Source organism: Meriones unguiculatus, chromosome 2, assembly GCF_030254825.1.
Source record: "Meriones unguiculatus strain TT.TT164.6M chromosome 2, Bangor_MerUng_6.1, whole genome shotgun sequence".
NCBI lineage: Eukaryota > Metazoa > Chordata > Mammalia > Rodentia > Muridae > Meriones > Meriones unguiculatus.
This window is the reverse complement of record NC_083350.1, coordinates 160,017,679-160,030,764: the sequence shown is the minus strand read 5'-3', so window position 1 is coordinate 160,030,764 and position 13,086 is coordinate 160,017,679. Positions and strand designations below refer to the sequence as shown.

The following is a 13,086-nucleotide window of genomic DNA, read 5'->3' as shown; positions in this document are numbered from 1 at the left end:
CTGACCCACAGTTGTGTGATGGGTGCGAATGAGGGATATCAAAGACCATGTTAGCAGCGCCCCATGGGAATATCCTTTAACACAGCAGCATGGATGAGGAATGCTGTAACACAGACACACTGAATCCTGTCTGTCTCTCTGTCTCCCTGCCCAGTCTTTGCCCTGCTTTATACCCCAGGATAAAGTGAGTGAATGCCATTGGGCAAATCGGCTGTTTCTCTTAGCAGCCATCCAGAGCGGAACTATTCACTCCCTCTCCCTGCGTCCTCCCTCACCCTTCCACCAACACTGTTTCTAACTATGAAGAGAGGCATTCCCCACACTGTGACATAGAACATCACCCACAAAGCAGCAAGGCAAGGTTTTCCTGACCGGGTAAATGCTCCTTGTCTAATTTAGAAAGAAATACTCTAATTTACTAGTCATGGAGTCGTGGTCCTGTGGTATGCTAGCTGGGTTTGGGCCCTGAACAGAAAGGAGCTGACTCATGCGTAGCTATGCATGTATATTCCTGTGTATATAAGGAGGAGGCCAGCAGTTCCCTAAAGAGCAACATACTTGGGACTCAGTTCCTTAACAGAATCCAGGACTGTCTTTGTGAAACCACGAATTGTAGACCCAGCCATGTAAATCAGTAATACCTTTGTACACAGGAAACTTACACTGTATATGTGAATTTTAGGCGGACTCTCCTTCATTACACCTCAGCCTGGCGCATGAATTTTAGAGAGCATCTACAAACATATGCTCACATTTAAAAATTGGTGGTTCTTCAGAGTTCACCAGCTCATGGGAATTTTTATGGTAATATTTATGTAGACTGTGTTTTGTCATCTGCTACTGTCTGCCCACAGGAAGGATACTGTAGACTCGAACAATTTTGAGGAACCATTCTGGAAGACAAGTATATCTATATCTTTGGGCTGACTGGTGGCCACAGGTTTTGGGCTCTGTAGGTAAACACCAATGGTTAGCAAATGTCTGAACTGGCAGGTGAGAACCAAGAACAGTGAAGAAATCAATTCTTCTTTACAGTGAAGGATCCTCCATCAAGGACTCAGCCTCATTAGCATTTCACAATATAATGGAAGGATCAGACTGAAGACTCAGAAAACTTTAGGTTGTATCAGGCAATGCTGACCTCCCGTTCAGTAGAAGCATTACTGAATTTGGGGTCATAACCTGTGTCCCAAGCCAGGTCTAGCCATCCATTCCCAATAATCCAATTTTAAAAAGCCAAATTAATAGTGGAAAGCAGAAAAATGAGATTTATTCAATGTAGTCACACTGGAAGAGGGGTAGAGAGCTCCAGGGAGTCCCTCCAGTTTTAGGGGTCCCAGGGAGAGACTGAGGTTTAAATAGTGGGCCATGGCCATGCACATCTAAGCAGACCCAGTCAAGGATATGGTCCTGCCTACTACGGACATTCTTCCCGGGCTTCAGTCTCATCCTGTGAGGGGGTCTGACAAGTTGTGAGAACTGTGGGGAGTCTCTTTCTGGGAGGTAAGTTTCCACTCTGGTCTTCTCCACCATCAGATTCCTGGGAGAATTCCCCAGTTCTCTGGGGTCTGCTGTTTCTATGATCTGATAGATTGAGAGCCACAAACGCCTCTTTAGAAAGTTTTCCTTTCTGCCAGTCCCGTCACAGAAGGGTGGGGTGGCAAGTGGCTGCCATATTGCACAGTGCAAATAGCTTCAGAGAACTCTAGTGGAGAGTCCTTCTCTAGAAGGACAAACTTCAAAAGGCTACGGTCAGGTGCTAGCCTTTCTGCAGAAAGTGGACTTGAGATTTGGGGAGGGGCTTCCAGGCACCTACTTCCTGTCACCCAGAGGAGGCAGTAAGACATCAGGCTCTTTTGACCCCTGGATCTCTGATTTCCAGAATTCCTTAAAGCAGCTTCTCTGACCTTCAGTTTCCTAGACCTTCCAGTGGGCCTGCAAAACTTCAAGCTCTTGGGGCTTCCTACTGAAATTCCCTGGTTTGGTTGAGTCCAGGGTGGGCCCACGACTCACTCACTGAAGAGACAATTTTCAGTCTCTCCTACTGTTCAAACACTATGCATGTGTTCAATGCAACATCACCTTGAATAAGGTTTGGGCTTCCTTTTTATAGCTCTGGGGGAGGACAGATAGAGATATTTACCTCAGGAGGGTTAGCCTTTAGCCATGGAGACCCTCTTAGGTTCGGGAATTTAACAGGCTGATTGACCTCTCTAGGAGGACAGGTTTCTGAGCAGATGCTTCAAATGTCAACTAGCTGCCCTTTAGGTGTGGACTGCAGTTAACCAGCATTTTATGGCCTCTGCGGACTGTGCCACATTGTAAAATAAAAGTGACTGAAGGTGACACTGAGAGCATCTTCTGTAATGAGAGAGCCCTGCCATCACCCAGCTGTATCTCTACTCAATCAGCCCCAGTCTGCGATGTAGAAATGTTTAGCCAAAACACAATTCGGGAGCCCCTGACTTAACATTCACGTGGGCATTCATTATGTGCTATGCTGAAATGGGGGTCACAGATGAAGTGTTCGCTCAAGTGGGATCTTAGTGACCCAACAGGTTTTGATAGTTCTGGTTGCTTAATTTGTTCACCAGGAATAAATAATAAGTGGCCCAATGGAATCTCTTAGCTTACAAACTTTAATATTACTTAGAGAGATTTTTCTTTCCTGTATTTATAGATCTTGTTACCATCTGGGCTTGATTTTTAAAAAAGTTCTTTTGCCACTACATCAAAAAAGTCATGAAAAAAAAGCTGCATTTTATCACATGTTTTGAAAAAAAAAAACTGTGTAGTCAGGAGGGAGAATGAGACGGGTGCTCTGAGAGAGGGCAGCTGCCTTAGGAAGTGCTAATGGAGGTGGGAGGCTGGGAGGGTGAGAGGAAAGCTCCCTGGGGATTTAGAAGGAATCTATTTTTGCAATCCCAGAGACTCTGCAAATTTTAAGAGGTCATGAGTAAGTCACAAATTATAAATTAGCTACATCTTTCCCTTTCACCTGTCCTTATTACAGCAGTCATGAGGGGGGGGGATGGGGTCAGGGGGCAACAATATTGCAGATAAGGTCATTGTGTAAAGTGTAGAGAGATCCTGCCTACTGAAAAAAAAAGGAATAGAGAAAAAGAGAAAGCTAGCTGCCTCAATAATTCTTTAACAAATCCATCTGAATAATATGTTGGCTATTAGGCCATTCCATCCTGAGTACCTAGGGCTTGAGGCACACTGTTCAAGCACAACTAAAATATTTTAAGAGCCATGTCAGTGGACTGACCTTCCGCAAGAAGCCAACGTTAGTAGAAAAAAGACCTTTGATAAAGGCCAAGAGGCAGACACTCGGGAGTGGTGCTGGCTAAGGTCAAAAGGAAGTCTACTTTCAGGGCTGGAGAGATGGTTTAGTGGTTAAACACCCTCGCTGCTTTTGCAGAAGACCTGGGTTTGGTTCCCAGCACCTACACTGTGTCTCACAAGCATATGTAACTCCAGTGCTGGGGATGTAGTACCCTCTTTTGGCCTCTATGCTCATTATAGGTACATGTAGGCAGAACACTCATTCATATGGAATAAAAAATGACTTAATAAAAATTTTAGGAGTGTAACCTTTAGCCTGGTGAGCCCCTTAGCATGGACACTTCATCTCTCCAAATACTCCTACAAAGGAGTGTCTAGTGGTTCTTTTTCGTGTCCATACAAGGCTACCACTATCTGCCGTAATCCTAATTATTTCTTAGAATTTGAATGTGAAGGCTAAACTCTGAAAGAGTTCAGAGGTTCAAGAACAAACCTGAGGCTGGGAAAATTTTCTTTTTCTTCTGCAGAACTCTTTCTATTCAAACTCAGCACTGAACACTTGGCCAGGGGAATATTAACATAACAATTTAGACCCTGCCAAGAAGGCAAAACAAACCTCTAGTCAGTCATTGCCAATTTCTCTCCCCAGGTGGGAAGAACAGAACAGAGTCCTCATGTTAAACTCATAAAGCCTTTTTTTTTTTTTCCAGGCTACTCTTGAAAGTTTTTATGTGATCTCACTTCTTTTCCAGGACTATTAAGCCATTCTTTTTTTTTTTTTCAGCATTTTTTTTTTTAAATAGTGTGACTTTTCCCACCCATTGCCCCTTCAGTGGTCACACCCGCCTTTCCCATCAATTCGCCTTTTATATTTTCTGGATACTTTCATCTGTTCTCCAGCCCCTTTATCTCCTTTTCTGTGGCAAGCACTGAGGGGAAGTGGTTTTCTTTACTGTTCTCATAAAAGCTACTCAAGCTCTTAGCCAGCTATCTCAACTTTCCATTGGAATGGGTTGGCAAGCTTCCATCTTATGCTAATTTGTGTAGGAGATGCTCTCCATTTCCACACCAGATAAGGACTCCTTTACAGAACTTAACAGAATAAACAGCCCTGGAGAGGAAGCGCCAGCAAGCTGTAGTGTTCTAACTCTTCAGACCCCAAAAATGTAGCTAAAAGCAAACTGTAGATTGTATAGCAAGGAGGGTTGGTTGGGCTCGTATAGCCTCAGAGTACTGAGAAGAAACAGAGGCACGGAGAATGTAAGAAGCTTGTCCAAGAAAAAGGAAACTCAAGTTAGCTGCAGGGCTCCGGAATCTCAGTCCAGGGCTTTCTCACCCATCATGATCTCAGCCCACTCCAGGGCCTCAAGCCCACACCTGCACACAAGCATGGGGTCAAACAGGGACATGCTGGCTTTGGCCCTATTATGTTCTGCTGTATCTCTGACCCCCAATGTCTCTTCTACTGCTGACTAGCTGCGGTGTCCTGCAGACCCCTGACTATTTCATCCATCACCAGTTCTTTATGTCTTGAGATCTTTGCTTCTCTGAAAGTTGGATTCTTTCTCTCTGACAGAGACGCTTTTGTTATTGATTCTGGGGACCATAGCCTGTGACCTTAGCCAGGTTTGGTCACCAATGGTTCTCAGTAAGCAGATCAAAAGAGCCAACTTAATAGTGGAAAGCAGAAAAAGAGAAAGAAGGCTTAGTCAATGTGGCCACATCGGGAAGAGGAAAAGAGGGATTTTGGGACACCCTCAAAGTTTGATGGTCCTGAAGTGAGGCTAAAGTTTAAATAGAAGACTAAGTATATGCACATCTAAGAGTTCATGGTCAAGGTCGTGGTCCCATCCACCATCATCCGCCATTATCCCAGCTTTAGTCTCATCCTTATGGTGGTCTGACAAGTTGTTAAAGCCCTGTGGAATCTCTTTCTGGAAAAAAAAACAAACAAAAAACAAAAAGCCTTCCTCCTTCCCTTTTTGCTTCTCCCAATATCAGGTTCCTGGAGAAATTCCCATTTCTTTGGGACCTGTGGCTTCAACAGTCTGATGGTAAGACTGAGAGACATAAGTATCTTTTTGGAATATCTTCACTTCAGCCAGGCTGATTACATTTTCATTCCTTAGGTTAAATGCTCAAACTCCATCATGAAAACACCTGCTGTTTAAGGTCTAGAAACTTCTGCATTCAGCCTCCCCACGCTGCCCAGCAATGAGCTCCAGTTTTCACCCCTCCAAGGATCATGAGCATAAACCAAGGCTTACTTGAGGTTGTAGGATGTATTGCAGTTATGTCTGTGTCATGTCTCCTGTATGTGTGATTACTTTCATTCAATATGCTCATTCATAATTTTTGTTAAATATTAAGTCAGGGTAGCATTATTATTTGGCCCTTTCAGAAGCCTTTGGAAGTAACATAATAGTTCACAACTGATAAATAATATGAGACTTATAATTGCCTGTTTTTAATATAAAAGCGTCTCAAACTCGGCCTGAACCTAAATGTGTGGTAGTGTTTTCAGGAGACACACCGGGGTTCTGAGTCTTGAGCTGGCACTCCCAACCTCAAGCTCCCTGACCCCTGCAAAGAGCCACACTCTCCCTGTCCCATCCTCCATATCCACATGCACCAGCCCTCTGAGCCTGAGCCAGCCAGCTGCCTGCAATCAAAGGAAAGGACAGGCCCTCCGAAACCTGTCAATCCCTGGTTTGTTGGGTTCCCATGACCCCAGGATGAGCTCTAGGACACAGAGGATCTCTGTCCAGAAGGTGCACCCGCAGGCATCACGGCAAGGAGCACCTCAGCACTGCAATGCAAGTACAATGTGGTCACCGATGTTTTATCGAATCTTGGCCAGCTTCTTTCTTTGTTCATTCATCCTGAAGATGGCTTTGGGTTTTCTTAAAATGTTTTTCCCAATGATCCATCAATCTTCACGTTTTTCCCTCTTTTCCAGCTCAAGTGACAGAAGACACAAAAGACAGATACAGTGTGCTAGGTGCCGATGCCTTCTTAGCTCACAGAGATGCCTCATAAGCTAATTTCAGCCATGAGTGGCTTGTCATCTTCTCTCTTTCCAGGGACTCAGGCAATTTCTGGCACAACAATAATAATAATAGTTGATTCTGATGATGAAAGTTTGGGAGAAGGGCATCACTGTGTGCATGTGACAGCTGTCAACTGAGTGAAGGTGTCTTCTTACCAGCCGCGGGCTACAAGCTCCTCAGCTCCATCAGTCAGGATCTGCAAAATGAGGGAAAAGAGCTTCTCCTTGGGCTTCAGCAAGGGTTAAAGGAGATGGCATTTGTAAAGAAGTAGCATAGTCCTTGATCTCAACAGCCAGTGAATGCTCTTCCTTGGAAGCCTTAAATCTCTGCTGCAGGCAGAAAGGGCGAGGCTGTGTTTGCGTATACACTGGCAGGATGTATGGGGTCCTTGTCTCTCCAAGAAGATTCTCTTCCTAGAAGAAAAAATAGCAAGGGCCCTAGCAGGACTATTCCTACAACTGTGAGCACTGAACACTTGCTCTCCAAGTCATATCAGCTGCACATACCTCAGTGCAAATGAGACATTCCTGGCCTGACAACCCTCCTGTGCAAGCAGGGGAGGAACATTCTTATGCTTTTCCATTTCACCTATTTTCTATCTTTTTTGCTACTGTTTTACTTTTAGAGGCACCGTTTATATGAGTCAAGTAGAGCCAGCACTGATGGAGCAGGTGGAACACCCATGACAGGGGTAACCGGAAGGTGTCCTGGGTACACCCATGACCACGTGGTACATGGCTGCGGCTTGACACATTCAGTTCATGGCTTTCACTGTAAGCCTCATGGAAAATGCTCACGATGCTCAACGCTGCATCTATACCTCTGAGGCAAAAGAGACGGTATTTTCAGAGACCCTATGCTGTCCCACATCTGTGTCAGGAGTCAAAACAGAGCCATAGTAGTTTTCAAATTTTCAGAGTGCTGTACAGAAGAACATATATGAGAGAATGAGCTTTGGTGGTTGCGGGTGCTTATTAAAACCCAGCTTCTGGTTTACGGCTCTGGAACAGCTCCTGATGAGGCTGAGAGTCCTGGCTAGGACCCACATGGAGCAGCAAGCTTTCAGTCTGCTACTACCCTGGTTAGACATGTGAACATGAACCTTTGACCTCTCTGAGCTCAGATCTTCACGCACATGGTAGTCTTAATTCTTCTTCTCTCTTAACACTGTGCCTAATTAGGCATTGTTGTAAGAAGTAAACCAAAGGCTTAAAACTGTCTCATTTGGAGCATGGCATACAATAGTGGCTTAGTCTGAACCGTTATTTTAGTCAATGCTGATACCAATCATGTTCCTGCTGGAGAAGCACCTCAGCCAGCACCCATTCCAGAGTTTCATCAGTGGCTATTGCTGCTCACGAGTTTAAAGTGAACGCACAAGCGAAAATGTGGTCTCATCAAAAGCAGAAATACTTCATTGTTTGTTCATGTCTGCACAATAGACACATTTCCTAGAGCCAACCACAGACCTATGGCTAGGAGTTACTATATCCCCATCTAACATGGTATTATAATGTTTTCAACTCTAAGAAGAGTTGAGAGACATACACAGCTCACCTACTGCAGGGGATCTAAGACTGACAGGTCTTTAGAATTTGTTTATCTCTTTGCTTATCACCTACCTACCTAACTTCCCATTTCTTTATGGATCTGGGAGTCCATCCTTTGGGGAGCTGGGGGCTAAGAGTATTTGTTACAATAGGTATTGAGCCTCAACTAACACAATTCATGTTATCTCTCATACACCAACCTCCTGCTGTATGCAAAAAGTTTGTCATTATCCATACACCATCCTCTATCCTTTGGCCCAGAAGGCATTGAAACTGAGACCCATCAACTCTGGAAAATAATTTATGCACAAATTTCAAGAAAGGACACTCTAACCCTTTCACATTTCCCAAACGACTATCCTGCTCGCTAAAATAGAAACATCTGGCTTTGGCTCTCTGACCCAGAAATACCAGTGGGAGTTCAAGAGACACTTCAGAAAGCCCAGAATGACAGCAGAGCTCACTTTTAAGTACAAGTATTCACCCTTAAGGGTCCCTGTGTAGCTTTGCGCAAAATGAATTATTCTTAAAGTGTTAAAAAAAAAAAAACTGAAAACTGAAACAACCATCATAATTGAGCATGCAAGTTTTTTTTTTGTTTTTTGTTTTTTGTTTTTTTGTTTTTTTTAAACAGGGCTAAGCTCCAACAATACCCTTTCAGAAATTAAACAAAAACACACTTGAACTCTTAAGGACACTGCAAAATCTGGGCTCATTCTCTCCTTGCTTGGAAAATGCAATGTTGCTTCCAACAGAACTCCAGTCAGTGTGTGCCCAGCCACAGAAAAATTTTCCAGCGGAAAACTGTTGGGACAAGGGCTTTGGAGCCTGTATTCAAATATTTGGTCTGCTGCATACTAGATACTGGCTGAGTAAGTCTTAAACTTGAGTTCTAGAAGTTTCTTCGTAGAGTGGTCATGCTAATGCCTCCTCCAGAGTCATTGTGAAAGTCAAATAAAACATGGCTAAAGCCCCAGCACAGTGTTAAGGGATACAGCTCCTATCTCATGAAATTCTCACAAGGTGGGAGCTACGCTAGGAACATTTACTTTTATTTGTAGAACAGAGCCTATATGAAAGGGAAGTGTGCTACCTTCAGGGTACATCATTTTATAGGACAGGCTTGCAAAATGCTGGCATTCAAGGGCAGATAACACCATGTGTCTATTCTCACAGACAGCACAGCTCAGCATCATGAAACAGAATGCTCTCCCCAGCCACCTCCCAGCCTGACAAGCATCCAGATCTTTGCTTTGATTCCTGATAAACAACCAGTTCAGCTTCGTTCACCAGGGGCCCTGCTCTGAGCGTGGGAAGCAGCCTCATTCAGGTCTGATGCACTCATCATGAATCTTCCCAGGATCCCTTGGCTAACTGACACCAGGGACCTCAGTGGTGAGATCAAGGGCCAATCAATGCATAGACTGTCCCTGAAGATCAGGTTCTTGCCACATGGTCTCTTGCAAGAAGAACTGGGGCAGATTTAGGAGTTGTGTCTTGTTTAAATGGAGATAGACACAGAACCCAGAAGCTCTGATTCCAAGCAGAATGCAAGAAGTACCTTGTCTTGACAATACAGAAGACCTATGGGCTGGTGGCCTCTGAGAAGGGCTGGTGGCCTCTGAGAAGGGCTGGCCTGGGACGCAGTGGGATTTAAGTAAACCAAGTTCCACGAGGAGAAAAGAGAAGCAGGAGTGTAATTAGAAAGAATGCCTGCATTGAACATTATGTGGCTGCAATAAGCATTTTTCCTTATTATTCAGGATGAATGAAGAAGGAGCATGGTCAGATTTTACCTTAAATCAAGTCCTGAGCCAAAAGCTTATAGTACAAGGGGGTCAGTTAGGTTTGGAGTCAGAGGGTCAGGGCGTGGCCAGGATCTGGATTAGGCCTGTCAGTTCCTTGAGCCCCCAGATTACTCTCAAGGCTACCTAGACTGCTTGCAGCTGGTTTGACAGCAGAGCAACACACACAATTGCACAGCACATAATAGATGTGCCGTAGCTGGTGGCCCATCGTGTTTGCACAAGGCGTGGGAGGGAAAGCATCTCTCAGTACAGGCACATGTGGAGAGAATCAACCAGTGGAGGAAAACATACCCCTTGCCAGGATCTTTTCTTTTCAGTGATAGTTACCGAACCCTGGGCCTTGCGCACGCCACCCACTGTTTTACCAAAGTCCTCTCTCCAGTCTTGATATCCTAACAGCATGAAACCACTAAAGACAGCAGAGAACTGAGCTAGAGGAATCTCCAAGAGGCGTGACTGGACCCCGAGACACTCATTTGAGTGTTCTGGTGGTCTGGCTTCAACTACAGGAGTTTATTTCAGTTTTGACATAAAGTTAAGCCGGAAGAGCAGAACTCATGCCTTACTAACAAGCCGAGTCAAACAACAAGGTGCCAAAACGTTGTGGCTGGCGGGTCTTGAGGGCTCATTTTCTCTACCAATTAAAGAATTAAAAGGAAAAAAATAAATCTCAGACACAACAGGTTGAAACAGCGAACAAACATTATTACATTTAATACTCATGACTGCACAGAAGATATAAGACATTTATAACGGTTTCAAGTGAATAACAGGTGGTCAACACAATCAAATTCTTTAAACACACACACACACACACACACACACGCACACGCACACGCACACGCACGCGCACGCACGCACGCACACACACGCACACGCACACGCACACTCACACAGTCCTACTCTGTACGACTTCAGAAAGTAAGAACCCCATCTGTTTTCCTCGGGTCCTTTAAAAATACCATCAATTCCACTAAAACATAGCACAGCCATCTGGAATAGCCGACAGACAGCAACTGGGAAGAAATGTCTTTCAGGGCCTCTGTAATGATTTTCCTTTCTGTGTTCTTTCCCTCCAGAAATGTCAAGGGTAACTGCAGCTCTTTACTTTCCATCTGTGACTTCACCATCAGTCCCAAGTAGGTTTGGAAAATTGAGAATCTTGTTTTCACTGGGTTCAATTTCTAAAACTTTAACTGAATTTTTCTTGGCTAACAGGTTGTCTTTAGTGACCTTTAAATATTTGAAGATAAAGCATGGATTAAGAATGTACGTATTAGTATATCTTCCAAGCAAATCTCAGTGGGGAACAAAAATATATTTTTAAATGCAGTGATAGACAGTCACAATAAAATTACACACTTTAAAAATGAGTACATGCTATGCTTGAACTGATGAATAGGCGGAAGGTACAATCAGAACCAATCCTTTAGAAATATTTTTTTTAATTTTATATGTATAGGTATTTGCCTGTGTGCGTATTATGTGTACTACTTGCATACCAGGTGCCTTTGGAGGCCAGACAGGGGTGGCAGGTTCACTGGAACTGGAGTTAGAGATGGTTATGAGCCATCACATGGGTGCTGGGAACTGAACTCCTCTGTAAAAGCAGTAAGTGCTGTTAGCTGCTAAGCCATCTCTCCAGGCCCAGAATCAATAGCCTAAAGATCTAAATATGAGTTTTACTCAGATGAAAGTGTAAATATCAGATGCTCAGGGTTTGAGCTCAAGGTTAAAACCATGACATACATATTTTGGGCATACACAGTGCAGCTCATAACAGACAGGTCACAGTTTAGGGATTAAGTTCCCAAATGCAAGAGCTAAAAGGAATCCTCAAAATGACCTAATGGTTCTTTTTCAAATTTGCCATCAAAACAGTTCTAAAGAAAAAGAACACGGACCATTTGTCTTTCTTCTATCAATTGAAAAATTAATGTGGAAAATTTTATGTTATGGCACAGAAAATCTTTTTTTTTAATATGTAAAAGTATTTTCCTACAAATGTTAAATTTGATACCCCAGTGAGTTATTTTGGGTTCCTCCTGTGCCTTCTTCTGCATGAGCACCACACCCACGTTTCCGTAAGCATATATGCCAGTTGGTGTTAGCAGGAGGAAGCTAAGAGGCACCTGGAAGAGATTAAGGGACAGGCTCAAATCGCAGGTAGTAAAAATCAAAACCAAACAGCAGCAGGGACAATAAACATCAGAAGCAATGAACCCATTCTTCATCCAAAGCTTGTGTTTTCGCAATGCCAAAATGCCAGACAGAAAAGATACAAGTACCTGATAGGACTGGCATAGACGGCTCCATGTTTAAAGAGGTTTAGAATCACACACGGCTACCCTAAAGAAGACTCAGACTTCCTCCTGCACACAGCGGCTGGCCAGCCAACACCCCACTACAAGGTTGCAAAGAGAGCATTCTCCCAGGCTCAGCAAGGTGGCTCAGCCCAGGCTCACTCCGGGCTGCTGTCCTCAATGGGACATCCCTGGCTTATTCAGGAGCAGACGGCATCACCTGAGAGATGAGCCTTTCTTCATCTGGGTAGAACCCGGCAGCTGCTAATCAAAGGCTGTCAGCTGAGATGTGTACAACATGGGTTTCATGGGAGGCATAAAAAGAGAGATGGCGCCAGCGTGTTTATCTCCCTTTCATTGCTGCTTCTGGCAGTGATATTACAGCCAAGCAGGCTGAGTCAAAACAATTTTCTAAAAATATAGATCAGCGGAGACCACTTAAAGCCTCATTTTTAAGGAGTTATTGTTAGGACTCCCCCTGGGGGTCTTCTGTGGACTCCTTCCCAGGCCCCCTCCTCTAGCATCTACGAATATGAATGATACCATTCTTTTTTCTTAGTCCCCATGACTGATAAGTGAGTCTGCGCCTTTTTTTTTTTTTTTTCAGGGACTTGGGCTGTGCCCCTAATGGCTTCATCACTGGATGAACATGGCAACAAGACTCCACTGAGAAGGACTGGTTTGCCAATAGACCTGCCTGCTGCCGCCTCGCAAGCAGGATGTCTGGGAACTCACTCCAGTCTTTCTAGCCCTTCATGAATCCAAGGAGGTAGAGATCAAGGGCTGGACCTCAATGGTAGAGCTTACCTAGCACACATGAGGCCCCAGGTTCGGTCCTTAACCCTAAATCTGTGTTTCTCTTCTCACCCAGAGAAAGGAGTCCAGGGGAACAAGGACAGAGTTCTATAGCTTGGGGATGGTGTCTTTGGTTGGAATGAGCAGGCCGATCTGGATGGATGGATGGAGGAAACAGAGTTGTTGTAGGGGTCGGTTGTTCAGATGGCATCGTACTGAAGGAAGACGGGCCCCTGGTACAACATAAACAAGGTCCTTAACCACACAGTTGGTAAACCTGTCTTACAAAAGC

General features: G+C 44.3%; 1 protein-coding gene across 1 annotated transcript in view; it reads right to left on the bottom strand.

Moving 5' to 3' along the window:
• Lhfpl6 (LHFPL tetraspan subfamily member 6) overlaps positions 1 to 13,086 on the bottom strand; it is a 191,040-nt gene that overhangs the window by 27,897 nt on the left and 150,057 nt on the right. The window lies entirely within an intron of this gene.